The sequence below is a fragment of the Emydura macquarii genome, unplaced genomic scaffold, assembly GCF_026122565.2.
Source record: "Emydura macquarii macquarii isolate MOO-44397 ecotype Brisbane River unplaced genomic scaffold, CSIRO-AGI_Emac_v2 contig_212, whole genome shotgun sequence".
Taxonomy (NCBI): Eukaryota; Metazoa; Chordata; order Testudines; family Chelidae; genus Emydura; species Emydura macquarii.
The window spans coordinates 3,003,642-3,020,539 of NW_027130349.1; the positions used below are offsets into that span (position 1 = coordinate 3,003,642).

At 40.0% G+C, this 16,898-nt stretch overlaps 1 protein-coding gene across 1 annotated transcript in view; it reads left to right on the top strand.

Annotated features, from left to right (window-relative positions):
• The first annotated feature begins 16,214 nt into the window (after nt 1–16,214).
• The window catches only part of KCTD1 (potassium channel tetramerization domain containing 1), a 133,827-nt gene continuing 133,143 nt past the window's right edge, over nt 16,215–16,898 (top strand). The window contains exon 1 of the mRNA XM_067546371.1: nt 16,215–16,404. The gene's annotated coding sequence lies outside the window, so the exon portion shown is untranslated. The remainder of the gene's footprint in view (nt 16,405–16,898) is intronic.

Genomic DNA, 16,898 nt, shown 5'->3' on the forward strand with positions numbered 1-16,898 from the left:
TCTTTGAGTCTATCACTATAAAATACGTTTTTTAATCCTTTAAATCATTCTCATGGCTCTTCTCTGAACTCCAATTTATCAACATCCTTTTTGAATTGTGGACACTAGAACTAGACACAGTATTCCAACAGCAGTTTGCACCAGTGCCAAATATAGAGGTAAAATAATCTCTATACCTTTGCTCAAGATTCCCGTTTGTGCATTCAAGGATTGCATCAGCCCTTTTTGCCACAATATCACACTAGTAGCTCATGTTTCAGCTGATTATCCATCATGACTCCTCCCCCCAAATCATTTTCAGCATTGCTGCTTCCCATTCTATAAGTATGGTCTACATTCTTCGTTGCCAGATATATACATGTACATTGTCATATTTAAATGCATATTGTTGTCTTGTGCCCAGTTTACCAAGTGATCCACATAATTCTTTAACAATGACCTGTCATTCATTATTTACCACTCCTCCAATTTCTGTATCATCTGCAAACTTTATTGGTGATTTTATTTTCTTTCAGGTTATTATTAAAAATGTTAAATAGCATAGGACTGAGAAATGATCCTTGGAGGACTCCACTAGAAACATACCTGTTGCCAGCGTTTAATCGAGTTAATGTGTGCCAAGTTAATTTTATATCTTTATAATGTTTTAATCAAAATGTCATGTGGTGCCATGTCAAATGCTTTACAGAAGTCTAAGTATTTTATATCAAGACTGTTACCTCTATCAACCAAACTTGTAATCTCATCAAAGAAAAATATCACGTTAGTCTGACAGGTTCTATTTTCCATAAACCCATGTTGATTGGCATTAATTATATTACTCTCCTTTAACTCTTTATTAATAAAGTTTCATAACAGCCTCTCCATTACCATGCCCAGGATCAATGTCAGACTGACAGTCTATAATTACCCAGGTCATCCTGTTTACCCTTTTAAATATTGGTACAACATTAGCTTTCTTTCAGTCTTCTGGAACTTCTCCAGTGTATCAAGACTTAATGAAAAATCAACATTAAAGGTCCAATGAACTCCTAAGCCAGTTCTCTTAAAACTCTTGGATGCAAGTTGTCTAACTGATTTAAAAAGTCAAACTTTAGTAACTGCTATTTAATATCCTCCTGAGATATTGATATGACTACATCATCTGTTTTTTTCCCTCAAATACTGATCAGAAATATTTATTGAACGCTTCTGCCTTTTCTGCATTATTATTATTGATACTTCTATTCTACCATTTCCATCTAGTAATAGACCAATACTATTATTAGGATTCTTTTTGTTTCTAATAAACTTTTTTTTAAAAAAACCTCCTTCTTATTGTCCTTAACTCTGCTGGACATAATTTCTTTGTGTATCTTTGCTTCCCTTATTGATTTTTCTACAGTTCTTTAGTTTCTGATTTATATTCATTACTATCAACGTCCCCTTTCTTCCATGTATTATATATTATTATTTTTATAGCTGTGTTCATTTCCCCTCTAAACCAGGTCAGTTTCTTAACCAATGTAGCCTTCTTCCTTGATTGTGGGATAGTGACTTTTGGGGCACCTAGTAAAGTGCCTTAAATGTTTCTCAGGAATTCCATGTGATGGACTGCATGGAACTCCATGACTTCTGTTGGTCTTTCTACAGAAGAGTATTACTTAACGCATAATTATGAGCAGGTGTTATCATATCACATTATCTATCATGAAGAGTTAAATGAGCTTCACCTGCTACGACAACACGAGCAACAATTTCTTCATGGAATCAGTAGCATAGCGTAGGCCCATGGAAAATTCTGAAGGAAGGTCGAAGTTGGGTAGAAAACTCAAAACTTTAATGCCACAGATTCTTGTGATTCTTGTTATGGTGCAGAGAATGGGGTTGACTCCGTGTACACCAGACAACAGTTGTGACCTTCCCAGCCTGCGGATATTCCAAGATCTCCTGTAATATTCTAGAGATTTCAGGGCAGCCAAAAAGGGCTAGAACACTCATGCCAAAACCAGTGCCTCTTCCTTTTCTGTGGCAGTTTGACACATTCTGCATGGCAGAGTTATCTGGTATAGAGAAACCTTTGAAAGTCTGAAGGGTTGAACCTATGGAGAGCATTGCTACTTAAGTGCCATACTTTCTAGAACTTTTGAGTCATAAAGAGCTGGGATGTACAGGCTTCAACAAGCTCAAGGTAGTGGAAGATGCTGCTGCATAAGCTTATCCATTTCCTTTGATGGACCTTTGAACAGAGGTTTTTTTTCCCCAATGCTCTTTTTTCCCTTCCTTCATTGCAAAATATAGAAAGGGATAATATGGCTCACGCTACTTAACTACAAACAAAAAATATAACCCTGGAAATCTATTTCTTAAAGTACTGTATTGAAATTTTACAGATGAAGCACACAAATGCATATTTCAATCATTCATGAAAGAATAATGAATATGGAAGAACCATATCTACAAATCTCCCGTCTCCAAACACTACTTAAATTCCTTTGTGTTTGTTTCTTCAAAAAAGCCATCCCATATGGAATGGCAAATGCATGCAATTGTTGCTAGCCTTTATTTCTACTTTTAGCTGCTATGTATTTTTTTAATCTGAGATTACAACAGGTATGAAAGTTATGTAACTGTAGGGGGAAACTTTGAAAATAAGGTCAAACTGACATGAGGACCTTCCTAAGAATGGCCTCTGTACTTGTTTCCAGACAGGATTATGGTTAAGTCAAAAATAATGCCCTTGAGCAAGCGGACACATATGATCTGCAGCCTTCAGAAGACTTGCCTCTTCAAAAAGCTGCAATTTTCCACACTGTTAACATTGACAATTATATAGAAAAACTGTCGTAGTTTTCCAGAGGCTAATTACAAACAGGTGATGGTTTGAGCACAAATTCAGAAATCAAATACTGAGCTCATTAATGTTGCTATTCAGCTTCAGTAAAATATTTATACTTCACAAATGCAATATAGTTTTATGTAAAATTGTTTACAAAAACGATAAGTCCAAATAAAATAGAACAGAATTGGGCTTTCTATGTTGCCCTTTAGATGCAAAATATCCCCAAGCAGTTAATAAAGTTAAACACTGGCAACATGGTAACTTGCATAGATATATATGGCAGCTGTTATGGGTCCAATTCATCCCTCATGAGATTCTGCTGATTTCAGTAATATAGGTCCAGATCGCCAACGGAATCACACTAGGGATCAATCAATTTGTCCTTGTGTTCTTAGCAAGAGGTCCATACAGCCATGGACATTAGAAACAGTTGCTGGGGGGAGAAGGATGGTAAGTAGAAAACGTGAGTTTTTTTCTCTTATTTTTTTGGAAAGCACTATGAAATTTTAACTTTCATCTGAACAAACATTTAAAGACACTAGGGACTTCATTTTCATATGTCAGGCTAAATCCTTCTCTGATGTGAATCAGAGTAACCCCACTGACTGTAACGGGACTATGTAGATTTTAATGATTTAACATTTGTGGTAGCACCTACAGGTGAGAACCAGGTTGGACCCCATCATTCTAGGCTGCACAGGTATACAGGAAATGACAGTCCCTCCCCCAAAAAATCTTACAACTTATAATCAGCTAAAAGGCTGGCCCCTCATCTCAAAGGGTGACACTTCTAGCATGTAACATGACCACCAGTACTGCACTACAGCGTCAACTTTGGGTATGAATTCAAGTCCTGATGTGAGACCTAAGTCCATGATTTTCTGACTCAGAGCTGAAAATATTACCAAATGAGCCATCTGGATGCAATAACTATATTTCTCTTGCTTAAGAAAATATATTTTTTTATCTAGCACTGACATCATTTGATAAAGTTTCTACTGTGGGTAAAATAAGTGTGAAGGTGTTTTTCATAATTTTTTAAGAATATTGAGGGGTTTTTTTCACCTTTGTTTATAACCATTTGCAAGTTTAAGACTGAAATTTGTTCCCTTTCTGAATTTTTTCCCCCCTACATTATGCAGGTTGCTAATGAGTGCCAGGCTGCTGGCATTGCTTTATTTATTTATTAGAATGAGAGCACTGAAGCATTTAAAATAGATACACATAAAGAATCTGCAAAAAGACACAATGTAACATTAAAAAGTTAGGTCAGAATTTAGGTCTATCACACTTTGCCCAACGTCCCTTTAACATGCATTTGGTGAATGGAAGACTTTTAAAATTTGATTTATTATATTTTATTGACAAAAACAGAAGAGTCTTTCAGAATATAAACCAATCTTTGATTTCTTGAAAATAACTAAACTACCAAAGCTGCAACCTGACCATGTATAATATCACTAGAATTTATGATCCCTGGATTTCACAAACCCATATGGGAAAGGCTATGGTAGGATGAAGTTGTTCTTTAACAGTATCAATAATCATGGGGATAGTGGAAAGGCTAATTTGAAAATGTAACTGAACTAACCAGGAATTTGTCAGTACTGAGTATTTCTTAGGGCAGGTAGGATGCCTGGTCACCTCAACAAAGTTTTTTTTCTTTTTTTCTTTTGATTGTAGTCAATCATTCTCAATTAGTTAGTCTGTAGGTTTGTGTGTCTTAAATATTGCAATGACAAAGTATTTGGAAAATGGTCTGATTCCTTGTGGGAAATCTTGCCAAGTTATCCGCTACCATTCCAAAAAATGAATTGATTTTGTTGAATGTATTTAGCAAGCAAGTTAGTCATTCCTTGTTTTTGTGTACGTTGCAGCAATTGCCTTAAGGAGAAAATGGTGGTTTTTATTTTATTTTATTTACACTTTTTAAAGCATAAAAAAATTAAAAGCCAATTGCAGGCATTTGCTGGACATGTCTGGTTCTATTCAGGGGTTTATTGAGCATCTTTGGCCTTACAGCCTGGTCTTTTTCATAAGAAATGTCAGCAAAGTCTTTGAATTAATGGACTGTGAAGTGCTCAGAAACATACCGTTTCAAAAAGTATACCGCAAGGATGTGACATTAATGAGAGGTGACCAATGGGTTTATGACAAAATATTTCATTGTTACTAAAAAGGAATTAATATAACAACATATGGCTTTCTTCAAAGCTACTGTGTATAAAATAATGGGGTGCTAGGTTCAGGAGGTGGCAATATACTAACCCTCATCAAGTAATGGATGTTAAAATTAAGTCATCCTGGTTTAGTTTTCTCAGGAGAAAGAGGGGCAAATTCACTAGTCAAGTAAATGAAATGTTATGGGTTCCATTTTAATTGGATAATTGGTGAAAGAAAGTTAGTGTTTATGGGCAACGTCACATGAACCTAAATGGTAAATTCCTGGATTTGCTTACATGGATTTTGTTTTCTTTTAATTTCGCTGTTTAAAAAATGCAGTGAAACTCCTTCAATCTTCTTGCAATTCTGCATGGTTGAACATTTGAAATGAGTTTGTGTATCGCCCCCAGGCATTGATACAGACTTGATTGGGGCAAAGCAGACTCCATGTGCTTATTTTTATACACGTCATTTGGGAAGTTATATAGCCAAGGGAACAGAAAATGTGTTGCTCCATTGCCAAATTATCGCATATCCCTTGATCAAACCGGGAGGTGATCCTAATCAACAAGTTGTGCGACCTTAGTGCAATGGCAATGTCAGGTCAACTTGGGAAAGTGAAGAGGCAGATCTAAATACTAATACTGAAAATAAAAAAGAAACAACCAACAATCCTTATAATTATCATCATCTGCTGCTTTTCCCTCTTCTGGCAAAGAAACACTCCATCCATTTGCAGAAATCGCCCGCGGAAACGTTACATCAAAACTAATCACAACGATTAAAATCAGCTTTTCTGTGCAAGAGGAGAGTAAAACGCAAGTTGGAGGCTGGAATGAGACTGTTTTTTCCACCCCCCCAAAAAAAAAATCTGAAAAAAATTACATGATATATCTATCTCCATATATATAATGTGCACGTTTTGAAGATCAATTTTATGCCCCTGTGATCAGTTAATTTAATTTAACTTTTATTGCAGAGATTAGACTAGAGGTAGAGACATGAGCTAATTGTATCCTGATCCTTGCCTTGAGGGGTTTCAAAGCCCTGGAGCAACTATTCTCTCTGTATTTTGTTCTGTCTACCTTAGCCAAGCTATTGCATTTCTCTCTGGTGTAGCGAGGAGAGCAGATCGCTGCTGGGAGAGAGAAATATCGGAAGTGGGGAGGAAAAAAGGGAAAAGGACTTGGGAGGGGAAGAGAGCGAGAGGGAGAGGGAGACTTTGTGGCTTCAATGTTTCAGGTAAGATCTGCCTGTTTGGGATTGTTATTATTTGCTAAGGAGGGGATGGCTGGGACTCTGGGCGCAACTCGCTTTTACGCATGTGCCAAGCAATGGGAGAGCGCGCGGCTGCACCCTCCTATAGCCACAGAGAGGGAGAGAGAGACACGGGGCTGGCAAATCTCCCACCTCTAGTTCGCTGGGCGAGGGGGGATGCGAGCTCCGCTGTGAGAGTGCAGGAAAGGACTGGGCGGGGAGGAGGTGCAGCGGGATTGTCCCTGCGGGGGTGGCGCGCGCTTCCCACCCAGCCTTGCCAGCGAGCTCGCCGCGGCTGCAGGAGCTGCCCGGGGTTTCCTTCCTGCAGCCGTTCGCGTCTCCCTCCCTTTGTGCATTGCAAAACCGGGGGGAAGGGAGCCCCTCTCCGTAGCCGCCCGATCGGCTCCCCTGAGCGCGGCGGAGGGCCGGGGGCTAGGCCGGGCTCGCATTGTTCGGCGGCAGCAGAGCCGCCGCCCCCCCTTCCCGCTGCCGGGCGCGGCGCCATTGTGCGGGCGGTGCACCCTGCTTTGCTTTGCTTTGCTTCCCTTCCCCTGCCCTGCCCCCGCGCGCGCGCGGGCGGGCGGCCCCGGCGGAGCTGCACGCGCGGGCTGGGGCCGGGGACGGGAGCTGCAGGTAATGGCCGGGGCTGGCTTTGCCCCCCCTCCCCCCCGCTGTGCTGGGCTCCTCGCGGGCCCGCTGCGCTCCATCGCCTCCTCTGCAGGGGGGCGGGAGGGGGGATGCGGTGCCCTGCGGCCGGCGCAGCGGCGCTTTGCCTGCAGGGAGAAACCCGCGGGTGCCTGGGAGAGCCCAGCTGGGCGCTGCCGCGGGGCCGGGACCCGGCTGGGCTCCGCTCGCTGAGCAGCTGATGCCGCTCTGCGGCGCCTGCTGGTCCCGTAGCCATTGTCCTGCCGGAGCCTCTTCCACCGGCCCCGCGCTGCTGTGGGGCTGGCTCCCTCCCGGCGGAGTTGCCGCAAGTTGCCAACGGGGAGCGGCTGCTTAGGTCGGGAACAGAGCGCCCAGGATCCCTGTTTGGGGGGCTGCGGTGCCAGGACCCAGGCTCCAGTTAATAGGTAGAAATCCCGCTGCACTCGCCATGCGCTTAGGCTGCCGGATGCTGCAAAGTAGCCCCCTTCAAATAAATCTTGGGCTCTCCCCCTTCCCGGTGTAGAGAGGACAGTTTAACAGATTCCTCCTCCTAAGAAATGTTCCCCTTCTGTTTTCAATCAACTGAGCTGGCAGCTAGCTACAAGTTTATTTGAGAATACCCTCTGGGTACCAGGCATGCTTGGATTGTTTTAGCAAATTAAAAATGAGCAAAATGCTTTTACCTTCTCAGCAGGAGACGTCTTGAGAGAGCTCCTGTTTTTAAGCAAAAGAGGAAAAGGGAGTGGGGGGGTTTCCAAATATACTTGACACATCTCTGAATGTGTGAAAGGACAAAATGAGTTTTCTTTAAATGATACCCTTTAACTAACTTGTAAACTATGCTATTAGATCATCTAGTTTAAAACTAAACGTATTTTATCGAGTCCTTCTAACTTTTAAAAAAACCAATAGCTAAGCTATTTCAATGTTGATATTTTGTATATGCTAGATTCATAGCTGAAGGGAAATCTGTTTATATTTTGTTATGATGTAAGATGGTGCTATTAGTTCACTAGATTGCATGCTGGCTACACCTATTTTGATCCCAACTCCAATTGCTGCTTGAATGTAAACGATTGTTAGCAATTGTTATAGTGATAACACCGTTGGATTTTTGGTAATTGCACTGTGTGATATCAGTGAAGGTGACCAAACAGTGTAGAAGTTTTAGAAATGCAGGAAAGTTTGTCTGTGTACTCTATATTCATAAAAATGAATTTTCAATTTATGCTAATTAGGTTGAACCACATACTTAAGAGGATGTTTTTAACTAGTTCACTCTGAAAGACACTTAGTGAAATTTAATATCACATATTCAAAATGACTGCAGTGATTTTGGTGTATTAATTATGCCTGAAGCGTAACAGGGAAATATTCTAGCACACACTAGAGGTCCCTCTCATAGCTGTAAGATTGCTAATGTGTTTAGTTCTTTTAAGTCTTTGTGTTTTGAGTAGCATGAGCTTTGTCTGTAAATATTAATTTAGTGTATTTTTATTAAAATAATGAAGCATTGACTCCAGTCACACTACTTTTTTTTGTCATTTGGGCACTTATGAGTGAGTTAATATGTACATTCATCTGTCTAAGCTCTAACAGATTAGAGTGGGACTAATTCTAGGCACTGCTTTTAAGATTTGAAAATGGAAAAGTGATTTAAATCTATAAATTAAATATCTCTTTGTTCTAAAAAATGTTGGCCCTAAATGGTAAATTTCATACTCAATGTTGATTAGTCTTTACTCAGGTAAAACTCCCACTGAAGTCTACAAATAAATATGATCCAAAACCTGGGATCCTTGGTTATTAAGGGGGAAATGTTGAAATATTAACGTGAGTAAAGAGCTGAGTATTAAGTAAGGTTAAGTGATGAAAATAATAGCACATTTATCAATATGTATATTCAAAATTCCTTACATTACATGGAGGTTGTGAGGTTTAATTAATATTTGTAAGTAAGAATTATCACCATTTCACAGGTGGAGAAACTGAGATACAAAGTGGTTCAGTGATTTGCCAGAGGTCACTGAGCATGTAAATGATATAGCTGGGATTACGTGGACAAATTCTGATCTCTTGCTGGTTTAAACTGGGGTAGCCATTGACTCCAGCAGAGTTACTCTTGATTTAAATCAGATTCAGACCCCCACTCAGTGCTCAATCCCCTCTGATTTGACATTCAGTTTTGAATGGGACCAAATTAGAAGAAAATGTTTAGTAGTGGTTCTTAAAGGATTTTCTTAAGTACATTTTGAAAAGACAAATTACTGTGTTCAACTATATACATTCAAAACTTTAGGACTACTTTTGCTGTCAAGACTTTTCATTTTCTGTTCCAATTTTTCATATCAGCATGATTCAAAAATTGGGATGTTTTGTTTGGTTTTCAAACGAACTAATTGTTCATGTCTAGTGTTGCTTTTGTTGATTTCTCAAAAGTAACAGATTTCACTGGATGAGACCTTGTGTTTTAGGGTGGAGCAAATAGGGAACAAATTATTTTGCATGATTAAGACTTCCATTCATTAAAAATCTTACTCATGCAGAAATGAAAAATTAAGACTTTGTGTACAACAATGCCTACCCTTTTCATTCACTAAGAAAATGCAACATGTAAATGACCTGCATACACATGCTCATTGATAGGATTAGGATGAGTTTATGTATGCAGAAAATGTGAAGAGATATACCCACCGATCATAACACATCTGGGTACATGATTTAAAATGGGAGTCTTTCATAATTACAAGAATATCATATCTGCCACTCACACTCTCAGACACCATTTCAAATGAGTTAGAATGGACAGGAGTGATATTTTTGCCCTTTTCTAGCCTTACTGCTTTAGAAAAATGTCATATTGCAAAATACATGTACTTTGGTTTTGGTTAATGTCTTCACTACTTTTATCACTATTGTGAACTGTATGTTGGTAGATACAACATGGTACCACCAAAATAATGGAAAATTTCTAATTTTATGAAGCTAGCCATCAGTTAATCTAATACGCTTCCTTACTGATCATATTCAGTGAGTCTATAGGGTTTTACATCTTCAAGGGATTGATAATCAGTGGTTAACACTCTTGCAAGGTCAGAACACAGAAGGCTTTGTAACGTGTAAATCAGGAGTAGCTTATCTGAAGTCAGTGGAGTTACACTTATAAAATTGGTGTAAGAACAGAATCAGGCCCATGGAATGTATGTCTTGCCTAAAATCATTCTGAGGGAGAGCTCTGTGTAGCTTGAAAGTTTGTGTCTCGCACCAGCAGAAGTTGGTCCAGTAAAAGAGATTGCCTCGCCTGCCTTGCATGTCTAATATCCTGGGACCCAACACAGCTGCAATAAAACCACATACAGTGATTCAATGCAGAGCTGGTTTTTTAGAATGAAGGAGGTCCCAGTTTCACACTCAGTTCAGTAAACAACACTGCCTCACTTGCAAATTAATGTGTGTTCAACACTGCTCTCCTCCCAGAGGAAGAAAGATGTCAATCGGAAGTGAATGTCTGCAAAGATGCCTGCTGTTACTTATTTTGGATCCCTTGTATGCAGCTGCAATACAGCCAAGTTGGATCTCCTTCCACGAAACAGATTTAAGGAGGGAGCGGGGGTGTAGTTTTTCAGATACATAATTCTTAATTTAAAGTAAGTCTTTTCTGTTGGTCTGCATTTTATGTTACTTTATCATCATTACAACCAGGGTAAAACTCCTCTTTGAGATAATTCAATTGAATTCTGTGCTGTTACACCAAGAATTAATTTCTCACTATATTAAAATATATAATTATATAGTCTTACTTTTTGTGGAATATAATCTCAGTTTTGCGTTTGGAATAAAAACAGATAAAATGCACCACTTCACTTTATTTTAATTTGATCTGCTTTGCTGTTTGTGAAATATATAAGTAACATCCATTGCTCTGGTTTACACACACACACACACACACACACACACACACACACACACACACCCCAGTAACTGATTCCTTTTTTTAACTGATTATACCTTAACATTAAAAGGCAAGCTTATGAAAGTCACTAGCCTGTTTTGCATATGTGATGTATGCTAATACAACACTAACAAACATACATGTTTGGGTTTTGTAATGTGAATTTTAATCATGCTTTTGATCCAAAAACCATTAAACACCGCATATCAGATTGACCCAAATTTGCTTTTAAAGCTTTTTCAGCTGCTGCAAGCTACTGTGGAATAAATAGCTCACCTAATATTTTCTGAGTACTGTTCATATAGATAGTCCCCTTGACAGCAAAAGTTAGGAGCTAGAGATGGTTAGCAGGTTATTGGAAATGCAGTTCTGTATCTAGGTGGTGCGTGTGTAGTTCAAGTCTGTTGTGAAGGAGAACTCCCTAAATGCTGACATTCTTCCATGTCTGACTTTCCTCCTCCTATACTGAGCAAACTTGATGGGAATTAATATCTTTTGGATAGGACTTTTTAAAACTAAATTAAAACCACAATGCATAATCACCTCCAAGCATCAGTCTGTGATTCTCAAACCTGATCTTTTTGAAGGTGGCCAATTCCCTCTTGATCTTGGTTCTCCACTCATTTCAGTCCCAACTATCAGCTCCAATATTAGCATCTTTGGACCTTATTCTAACTTTACTTTCACTAGTGTAAATCAGAAAGTGACTCCATTGAAATCAATGGAATTTCACTACTATTAGAGAATGGGACCCTTCAGTGAACACATGAAGCTGTCTTTTGAACTAGAGAAATGACTCTCATGCTGGAGTGAACTTTCAATGCATTTGATTTAGATACATAATTCCAAGTACTGTTCTCATACAACACATCTGCAAGGCATCTGTCTTAATGATTTGTCACTAATAGAATCCATCAACATTTGAAAAATTTTACATTTGAAATTGTAAAGGAATTTTTTTTAAATGAAAAATTTGTTCCCATTTAAAAAACAAAACTCACTTTATAAAAATTGGGTCTTGGTTTTTCCTTTTCTCTTTTCTCCCCTCTTTTTTCAGTGGACAAGTTGTGGGGAGAGGAACAGGGAAGAAGGGGAAAGCAGGAAAAAAAGTTGGGATTAAAAAACAGTGGAGGGAAAAACAAAATTAAAATTTGATTTTAAAAAATTGTGGAATTTTGAATAAATAGAAAATCATTCCTTTTTGAAACCTGTGGAATGAAAATGAATTTGAAAATTTCCTTGAAAATCTACCGCTTTTGGACCATCTCTAGTCACCATACAACAATTCAAAGCTTGCTATCTTTATGAAATTCAGGTATCTCTGCCTGAAGGTACTTGGTCAGCCATATACTAGGCACTACCCACTGAAACCAAGCAGTGCCTGGTCGCGATTCTAAGGCCCTTCCTTATAATCTTTAGCATCGTGTTTAGAGCTCTCACCCAGACTGTGAAAGGCTACTTGTTCAAGTCCCTCTTCTGCTTGATGAGGAGAGAGGATTTGACCAAGGATCTGCCACCTCTCAGGCAGTGCCTTAACCCAGGGGCTATAGAGTCACTCATTGCTTCTCTGGCCCAATTAATATTTAAAGTGGAACAACTTCAATAGGAGAGAGTGAGACCCACATCAGAATAGCCCTGTGGTCCGAGCACTCACCTCAGAGGGGGCCAATTCCTTTGCAGAGTGAAGTTTGAATCAGTCTCCCTTATCCCAAGGGAGTACCACTAGGCTAAAGGTTACAAGGGAAGTCTGTACCTTTTCCAGCCGTCCCCTTCCCCCCATTTTGTTCAGAGCTAGGCAGCCTCCTGGAACACCTACCAGATTGGGCCCTGCATGTGATTTATGCGAAGTAACGTCTATCTTCATCCAGTTCATTGATTGCTACCAGAGACGCATCTTTCTGCAGCCTGCACTTAGGTGCCTAGCTCTGTGAGAGGGGTAGGACTTAGAACACACCCTTCTCTTCTGCAGCATCTCCCATTGACTAGTGTAGGTAGCTCCCTGTCTAGGGTGGCTTTATGGATTGCATTCTACAGTGCCTTTCTCTCCCCATTCATTGTATAGAGAGCTTAGGTGCCTAACTCGGGCTTTGTGAATTGCAGTGTTACTCCTGTGATTTTTCTAGGTGCCTAAAAGTTAGGTGTCACAACACCTAAGTCTCTTTGTTGATTCAGGCCTTAAGGGTTGAGCCAAAGTCAAGTGTACTGCATTGACTGACTGCCTTTGATTTCAATAGACTTTGGCTCAGGACTGCACGATAGATAGCTCTCCAACACTGGTTAGGTTGTCTAATAGGACAGAGAAACCTATTTGAAAAATGGGGAGTTATTACTGACAAAGGTAATCCCATAGCCTCAAAGGTATTTGGATGCTTAACTCTCATTAATATCAATGGGAGTTGAGTGCCTTAATACCACTGAAGATCTGGGCCAAACTGTTTTAGGTGTAAGTCCATTTTAAGTGATGATGTAAAAATGGAGAAACACAGTGAAATAACACTCTTAAGTCCCACTGCTAATTCCTTCCTATCAACAACATTATTTATAAAGTTTCAAAGAATTCCTTCTGTCATGAACTCCAAAAGATGTGGCATTGTGAACTTAGCTTGGGGCGTTTCCAGCCTTAAAATCTTCTTTTTTGGAAGCCCATGAAGCCTACGCTAGTCAACAAAGAAGTGTTACACACAATAAATATATAGGGTCAGATGGTGAACCCTTTATATTGATGAGAAGTTACTCACTTAAGCAATCTCTCTGAATAGAACCGTTCGAAGTTATCCATCAAACCATTTTGTCAATGGAAAACACCTTTGACAAAATAAGTTTTCATGAAAAATGTCCATTTTTGTAATAAAAATTTTGGGTTTTCATCAAACTAAAATCCAAAATTCTTTGGTTTTAAATTTCATTTAGACAAAAAGTCAAACAATTTCAAAGAGAATTTGATGAAAACAGGAACATTTGGTCTACGTTTTTCACAGGCCCCTCCCCCCCCAAAAAAAATCCTGATCAGCTCTACTACTGAAATAAAGAGGATTGCTGGGGTAAACAAGTGCTCGCCAATGCAAGAGGTTTGCAATCTGCCCTATGGATTGAATCCTTATTTTCATCCTGGCTGTATCTTCTAGCCTTTTCTTTGTCTACTTTCTTGCAATATAATGACATTAATGTTGATTGCTTGGTAATGTTATTTGGTGTTTCTCTGATGTATTTGTATTCTCTTCATTTCCATCTTGTACTATAAAAATGAATAAAGATGTAATAAAGAAATATAAACAAAGTCCCTTGCCCGTGCCTCCTAAACCCCTAGCAACTGGAACTTCCCCTCTGCTGATCATCTGGTTTACTCTCTGTGAGAGTTGGTTTATTTGTAAAACTAGATTATAAACTCTTTTGAGGAAGGGCCCAAGCCTTCTCTTTGTTGTGTACAAAGCAGAGCATGCTGCTGACACTCAACAAATAATTAATAACGATAACTGCTGGCAGTGTTGCCATAGGCAGTGGGGAAGAGAAGGGAGGAGTAGCAGACATTGAAAATATTGATATTCCTCAGGGGCCAAGACTTTTAGAGTTTACTAGAGAAACAAAGTTAGGGTAAGGCAATATTGTAGAGTCAGAGCAGCTTTATTTCTCCATGTGAATTGCATTGGATATATATTTAAATTGTCCTACTGGAATGGATCAATGATCCATCTAATCTGACATTTTGCTTCTATCAGTGACCAGGCTTGAATGCCTCAAAAATACTTTAACTCACTATGTGCCCACTATATATCTGGCACTTTCTAAACAGTAAAAACAGATGGTCCCTGCTCCAAGAACCTCACAATCTTAGAACTAACAAGTAGACAGACAAGTTACTAAAGGCAAGAAGAAAAGGGAAGGGAAACAATAATAGGCAGATGATACTTAATTTATACATGGAAGCTTGATTCACTGTAAGCAGCATGGCATGGAGGGTTTTTAAGGGGGATTTAAATCAGGATGATGTCAGGGAGGTTGTACCAAGGTTGTGGAAGAAGGCATAGAGGTGAGTGTGGGAGAGGCTAAGAAAGGGGTAAACAAGGATGGGAACTTTGCCAAAGCAGAAGACACAGAGAGCAACCTGAAGGTTGATAAGGGAGGCTTATAGGGATGGGAACAGTTACATAGAGCCTTCAAGGTGGTTAAAATTTAAATAGGATGCTAAAGCAGATGGGGAGCCAGCTCAGAGATGGAAGCTACACAATCAAATTGGCAAGCAAGGAAAATGAGTTTAGTGGCTCTATAGTGCGTGGACTGAAACGGGGTGATATGTGGTGGGGTGGGGGGGGGGGGGGGTCCAGAAGTTCTTTCAGTTCTGTGGAGATGAGAGAAAGCAGCTGAGGTCCAAATTTCTAAAGGGACTTAGGTGTTGCAATTCTTAACTTAGAGGTGCTTTCAAAATCACTGTAATCCACAAACCTAAGCTCCCCTACATAACACATGGGCAGAGACAGGCACCTGAGAACAGGATCCACAAAAGCCAGCACAGGAGGCACTGAGCCTCCTAAACCAGCCAATGGGAGATACCAGTGACAGGGATGTGTCATAAGTCCCACCCCTCTCATTGAGATAGGTGCCTAAATCCAGGCTGAAGGGAGATATTTATCTCTGCCTGCAGTCCACATGTGGAGTCAGGCACCTAAGCCATTCTTGCAAAAGCAGCTTATGTGCATGGCTACCTCCACACAGAGCTGGGGGGTGGAGGGGAAGGTGTGCTCTCTTATAATCTTTAGTTCAGTGGTTAAGGTACTCAGCTAGGATGTGGCAGACCCTGCTTCAGTTCTCCCCTCTACCCACTGAGAAGAGATTTGAACAAGGATTCCCCTCTCTCAGATGAATGCCCCACCCATTGGACTATAAAGTCAGTCTCACTCTTTTTCTTGCTCAATTCATGTTAAATTAATTAATACAAAGTTGAACAGCTTCAAGTAGAGCAATTGAGAGAACCTCCTCCTCCCCCGCATTAGAATGTTGTATAATCAAGTGGTTAGGGCACTCACCTGAGAGGTGGGAGATCCTTGTCATCAGACAGAGGGAATTATTGAATTGGGATCTTCCACATGAGGTCCTGAGCCTCCTCCCTCATTTTATGTGGAGTTAGGCATGCTCTGAGCTCACCTGCCAGATCAGGCCCTGCAGGTGAGATAGGCAGGGCAGTGCCTATCTTCATCTGGTTTGAAGATTGAGCTGGGGCTTAGGTGTGAAATAGAGGCCCAGATACTTACCTGAGACAGCAGTATGCATGCTCACTGGCAGAAACTTAGATGCCTAGGGATCTTTTACAGGGAAAAGGTAGGCACCTAGTGCATTTAGGTGCCTACAGGATTAGGTGGCAGCTGAGTGGGTGTTTTGTGAATAGCAGTAAATCCCTTTGTGAATTTGGGCTTGAGTTATTTGTTGAACCTGGAGTACTCAGACCAAGTGAGACTCATCATCCAATCAGGAATTCATAAATAGCACTGAATGCTTCTCAGCAAGAGCTGGGAGCTATAGGAGAAAGACCACACCTTTGGAGAGGATCCTCCATAGCTCAAAGTGGAGTTTGGTATGTATCTGATTTTATTCCTGGGCTTAAACCCCTCTGTATTCATTTAGGTTTTGCTCTTAAATGTGTATTAAACTATATGCTGACCGCCCCAAAGTTCCAGATGATTAGAGGGGTTTAAGGAATAGCTACCATTTGAATTGAAATGTAACAAAGTTATAACCAGTTCATAGAAAGGGATTTTATTCCAGTTGAGATGGATTCTTTTGTGACTTGTGTGAGAAGGTTCCAAGATAGTTTTCTCTATACCACCACAGTGGATCTCATTTTTTTAATAATATGGCATCATGAGCCAAGATAGTAATGAAGGAAACATCTTCCTGATCTTAGTTGTGATCAGTATGATCTGAAATATGAGACTGGTTGGGTTTTATAGGGTAGGGTCTTGTGGATGATGTCAGGGAGAGTGTACCAAATAAAAGGGTCCATGTGGAAGAAGGTATAGAGATTATTGTGGGAAAAGCTGAGAAAGGGCTGTGTAACCCAATAGCTGG